Below are 6,408 nucleotides of genomic sequence, written 5' to 3'. Positions count from 1 at the left end.
AAAAGACATAAATTAGAATGATGAAGTTGTGTAGAAGTTATATGGGTTTAACAAAACTTTGATTTCTTCTTTTATATTGTTCCCATGGTAAAAACAGCAAAATTTCTGCCTAGATGGTAACATGTACCATTTGTTCAATTTCAGGATCCTTGATTGCTCTTGGGAACAAGTATACTGCTGTGGTATGAAGTGGAAGGTATAACTTGGAGCCAGATGAGGGGAAAAAAAGGTTCCTTTCAGAAGGAATATATTTATGTAATATATGTAAACATAAAAGTTATCCAAAAATGGTTTAATAATTTCACCAAGTAACCTAAATTTTACAGGCAAGTTCTTCATAGAACTACCACAAACTCTGTAGAACTCAAGCCTTCCATTGAAAAAAAAATTTAAACTTTTTAAAACAAATACAGTGAGGACAGCAAGCCACAAAGTGGACTGCAGTGTTACTCCTTGTTTGCTTTATCACCCATGGTACCTTGTTTTGCATCCAGGAGAGACTCAGAGAAATGTAAGGATGGATACTTATCATAATTCATTCCGTGTGGACTTTTAGAATCCAGGATAACAGCTTTCCTTTTTGCTTCAATAGTTACACTCTGATAGGAATCTGGAAAGTGCTGCACACAGGAATGGTGCTTAGTCAAAACTGGGCTCATCTCCAGCTCTGCTTAAGAGTTCATTGCTGTCTACAGGTGATATTGAAGGGAATGAGGAAAACAAACTTCCTTAATTAGTGTTTGGTGCCAATGACCTTACTTCACTATGGAAGAAAGAAATTACATTTCTTCCTCATTATATTCACGATGAATCTCTGAGATACAGGGATACCGGTTACTCAGTCAGAAATACGCATTTATTTATTTAAGAGAAGTAAGCACGTCATAGGAAAACTTTGAACTTAACAAGGGGGGAGAAGCTTTGTCACCATGCAGCACGTAGGATCTTAGTTTTCCGAACTGGAATCAAATCTGTGCTCCCTGCCGTGGAAACACAGAGTCTTAACCATTGGACCACTAGAGAAATCCCTGAAAAAGCTTTTAAAAAGGATCAAGCCAGTAAACCTAAGGAAAACAAAGTGGGTTGGGGAGGAAACAACAGTGAAGTATAATAAGCAATAAAAATAAAAAAAGAATGAATAAAAATAAATATATTAGTGACCACTAAAAATTTGAGTTGCCTTTCCCTTTCAAAAAATTTTCAGACTAGGCTCAGAAAACAGAATTAAACTATGTATAAGAAATTAACTTCACACTTTTTATTTTATATTTCTTGGTACTGTTTGAAATTTTTTGTATGTGTTTGTTTTATTTACATTTTAAAATTAAGCAAGAAAGAGAACATATATGAATAGTGGCCCAAATACTAGCTCCAAAACTCAAATTGCCAGAAAGCTAAGTGATGAAACTAATGTTACAAATCACTGTACATTAAGATTTCTTAAGGAAATAAAGAGTCAAAGTAAAGAGCTCTTGCTGCTTAAAATGAGTAATTTTTCATGTAAGTGGCTGTAACACCAGCAAGAATTTGGTATGGGGGATACATCAAGAATACAGAGTGAATAACCATAAAGAGAGATGCTTGGGTCTGAAATGTTTTCAAATCCTTAAAGGCAAAGCATGTTTGTAAGAATTTTAAAAACACAAATGCTAACAATGAATAAAAATAATATATTACCTATTCACATAAAAAAAAGAAATTAACTTCAAATAAAGTAACGAAGTTTGAAAATAAACAGGCAATTACAAAAGCATGAAAGTGAAAGTGTTCATTGTTCAGTCATGTCGGGCTCTTTGTGACCCCATGGACTGTAGCCTGCCAGGCTCCTCTGTCCATGGAGTTTTCCAGGCAAGAACATTGGAGTGGGTTAGCCATTCCCGTCTCCAGGGAATCTTCTTGACCCAAGGATCAAATGCGGATCTCCTGCATTGCAGGCAGATTTTTTACCATCTGAGCCACCAGGGAAGCCCAAAAACATGAATGGCAATATTAATATCAAATTCAAGGCCAGAAGCATTAGAAAGGAAGAAGAGGATGGAATGATTAAAGGCACTATGGCAGAGAATGCAAGATGCCTAGGCCCATTCCTTGTCACCCTTGCTAGCAAATCTCATTTTAATTTGTCACAGCCATGTGTTCCAATACAAACAGATTATCTTCCATCCTCTTTTACAATTAAGTATGGACAATACATTGTAAGCAGAGGTCAGTGGGTTGGGCCTGGAAGTTATTCTTTTCTGTCTTTTTTTTTTCCTCTTCCTGACTGGAATATGTATGTTATGGCTGAAGCTGCAGGAACTATCTTGCAATGAGGACTTGGAGATAAACACCACTTACTAAAGGTGGTAGAGCAGAAAGACACAGAGAGCTTGCATTCTAAATGACCATGGAGCCCCATTACCAGTCCTGGACTTCTTTCACTATCAGGTATTTTTCATGTTTGAGAAAAATACATTTCTATTTATTTAAGCCAGTATTATCTGGGTATGATTTTACATGCAGCCAGCTCAATTTCCTGTGGTACAGATACAAACAGAAATAGGCACACACACATATATATATGTTGTTAGCTATGGAGAACTAAAAAATAGCACAAAAGTTTTTAAAAAATCAAAATTACTAGAAAGACAAGCAGAATTCGATGGTAACTACTACTATGGTTGTCATAGTTGATATAATATGAAGTCAAAACAGATGAGAATATGGAGGACTATAATGATATAATCTACGTTTGTTATACAAGCACGTATATATGACTATATATGTGTGGTTGGTATATAGTATAAATTTTTACCTTACAAAAAGAGAATATGCCATCTCTTTATATGTGGACGGAACACTTTCAAAATCAATCATGTATTTGGCCATAAAAGACGAAAACATATTGTGGTTAGGGTGCAGAAGAAAGCTGATGAAACCAGACAGTCTGTTCTTATGGCTTGCTGGCAGAGTGACCTTGGGCAAGTTACTTCACCTTTCTAGGCTTTCTGTCTTTATCTATAGGGTAAGGAGCCTGGTGGCAGGCTACAGTCCATGGAGTCACAAAGAGTCAGACACGACTGAGCGACTAACGCACACAAGGCTCATAATAGTTAGAAATGTTATCTCCTAGAATTGTTATGATCCCTTCTGGCCTAGAATTTTCCAGATTGATGTCAATTTAGCTACATAAAGCTGCTAGTGCTGCTTGTAACTAACTCAAGGTAGGGGTGCCAGGCCATCAGATGGCTGTCACTGGTCAGTTTCCAGTGAAGGGTCAGGGCAGGATAGAAGGTTAACATTTCTCCCTTTGGCTTCAACTGAACAGCGAACACAACACTGTCTAGCACGGAATTCAAGAGCACCAAAGAATATTAAATGGATGAATTGTTACTTGCAGGAAGAGAAACAGGCACCATGTTTCCAATTATTCTTCATTTCAGACAACAACTAGCTGTTTCCGTTGGCGGGCACAGTAGCTGAATGGGGAACACAATTGAGTAAACTCTGCTGCAGAAGGATGAATGTGGGCCAGTGAATTTTTTTGACACAGTCCCAGCTTTATTTTTGCTTATTGCTGGCAAGCTAATATGAGGGACATAAGGAAACAATTGACAAAAACTTCCTAAATAAGGCTTAAAAGGACAAGAAGTATCTATGGCCCCCAACATATAAACTTTTGTACCAATAAGGATTGTTTGTGATATAAGGCAGAACCTCTAAATTTAGCTGCTGGATACAAAAAAGAAGAAACACATATCAATCTTTTTTTTTTTTAAGTGAAAAAGGGAAAGTGAAAGTGTTAGTCACTCGGTCACGTCTGACTCTTTGCTACTCCAGCGGCTGTAGCCTGCTAGGCTCCTCAGTCCATGGATTCTCCAGGCAAGAATACTGGAGTGGGTTGCCGTGTCCTTCTCCAGGGATCTTACCAGCCCAGGGATTGAACCTGAGTCTCCTGCAGACAGATTCTTAACTGACTAAGCCACCAGGGAAGCTCCCCCCGCCCCGGCTTTTTTTTTTAATTAATTTTATTTTATTTTTAAACTTTACATAATTGTATTAGTTTTGCCAAATATCAAAATGAATCCACCACAGGTATACATGTGTTCCCCATCCTGAACCCTCCTCCCTCCTCCCTCCCCATACCATCCCTCTGGGTCGTCCCAGTGCACTAGCCCCAAGCATCCAGTATCGTGCATTGAACCTGGACTGGCATCTCGTTTCGCCCCGGCTTTTTTAAGCTCACAAAGTATTAAATTTTTTAATCATAAAAGTAAAATATTGAAATATGTATAATAATTTAAAATAGGTCAAGATAAGGTAATTTTTATGAGCAAGTACAGTAATATATGAAAATAGGAAAACTATTATAAATACAACAGAAAAAATATATTTGTATATTGTAATAATTATTTCATGGAAGTAAATACAGTTTTTGTTATAAACTGTGTTGAATGTTTATATATTTTTCATAAAATTAAATTTTATGAAAAATATTATATAAATAAGAAACATTAAAGTTTTATTCCCGAACTGAGATGGAAAGCAAAACTGAACTGAAGATAATAAGTTTATTTTAGGTCACAAACCATTGATAAACTACCTGATGTCAACTGGAAATGAATGGGGTATTTGTTCCTTTATTTTGCAGGACCTGTAATAGCGTCAGCAGAGTGGTATTTCTGTTTTTGCATATTTTTCTATGTTTCGTCTCAAACATGTTGATGTACAAATATATAAACTGAAGGTAGTTAATTTTTCAGTCCAGAATATTTCCTAACTCTAATTTCTCTCAGCATTATCTTAGCATATCAATTGTTCACCAATCCCCACTCCTTCCTCTCTTGAAAAAAGGTTTTGTGTGATTACAAAATCAGCTCTCATTTTTTCTACTTAGAATGACCTTCTCGCCAACTCTGCACTCATAAACATCCTTTCTCAGCCTTTGCTTAAGCTGTTGTTATTCACAGAAGCTCCATCTTCTTTCCATGTGTAAGAGAACATCAAACTCAGGAAGAAATTTTTTTCAACTATGGAGTTTCAGACTTAGATACAATTCAAACAATGCATTCATTCCCAGATGAAGATACATATAGGGTGCCTGTCTTTCAGGGAAGAAGACAGACTGGGGAGGAAATCAGAGAGAAATGGAAACAGAGGAGAGAAAGGCAGAGAACAGACTTCCTCTGTTTGAATTGTACTAGAGGCTGAGATTCTCTACTCTTTCTGTAACCCTGTTGATTAACACAATTCTATCAGGGCTACATGCAGTTTAAAAAATTCAACTTGGCAGATAGTAGTACACATTTACTGGATTAAATTGATAAAATCAGTGTTAAGAACTACATTAACATGATGAGAAGATTCTCTTTTTGTTCTAGAAGATCTTTTGTTAGGATTTTTTTTATTCTAAAAATTATCTTCCTAAAATTTGTATGAGTCTATCTAATCTTATAAGGCACAGGCTCATCTTGCATTCCTGCCTGTACCCAACACATGGAGGTCAGATACCTTGAGCTGCCCTTATCCTCGTGATGGGAAGAAAGGCCACAGAGCAATTTTAAAAGATAAAGAAGGATTAAGAAAACCGGAGAATGGGTTCTGAGGAAAATGCAACCACATATGAAATCAGGAATCGTTCTTTCCACGTAATTAATAAAGCTTTTTGGATCTTTCTTGTCCCCTCGTGCTTGTTTTTCCCTTCATCAGGCAGGGAAACTCAATTTTGTCTATTAAGAATGCCATCTGCCTCTCTGAAAAAGGACAGACTGAGTGGGGTGGTGATGGTGAGGGGAAAGATGGGGGATTAAAAGTCTTTAAAGTTTGAAAAGGGAGGAAAGTGAAGACTGAGAAAACTAAATTTGTCAGTTTCTTCTTCAAACATCACTTCTGGTTACAAGATAATTTACAGTAGATGAAGACCATGTTTTTACAAACCTAACTCATATCATCATTCTAGTCTCTGATGTCTCTCTCTTCCATTTATTGGTCAATAAAGAAATTCATCTCACCCAGAATCCAATCCTCTAAAATGAGTCACAATGCATGACTCAAGCTTCAACTACAAACAGTATTTTTCCTCATATTAGATTTAATGTTTCCTTAAAGATTGGCTTGTAGGTTAGTTTCTTCCCCACTCCTAGGTAGCTACAGATTTTGGTAATACTGTGTCTGTTGTATGGATACGTTTGTGTGTGTGTGTGTATGAATAAAACATAATGTATACATATATAGTGTTTGAATAGTATTATAATTATAATCACATGCCTAAAGAAAATATTGATTTTGCCAATTCACCCAAAGAAAGGACAAACTAACTAAATACCATATCATGGAATACATCTGACTTTCATTTTTAAAATCAAGTAATTTTCACTGGAATTTTACAAATTTGACTCAGTCATTTCTTATATGCTAGGGATTGAAATC

At 36.3% G+C, this 6,408-nt stretch overlaps 1 protein-coding gene across 3 annotated transcripts in view; it reads right to left on the bottom strand.

Moving 5' to 3' along the window:
• MKLN1 (muskelin 1) overlaps window positions 1–6,408 on the bottom strand; it is a 391,857-nt gene that overhangs the window by 331,418 nt on the left and 54,031 nt on the right. The gene's annotated exons all lie outside the window — the stretch shown is intronic.

Source organism: Bos taurus, chromosome 4 (assembly GCF_002263795.3).
Source record: "Bos taurus isolate L1 Dominette 01449 registration number 42190680 breed Hereford chromosome 4, ARS-UCD2.0, whole genome shotgun sequence".
Lineage (NCBI taxonomy): Eukaryota > Metazoa > Chordata > Mammalia > Artiodactyla > Bovidae > Bos > Bos taurus.
Note: the sequence above shows the minus strand (reverse complement) of the source record. Positions and strands in the feature narration are given on the sequence as shown.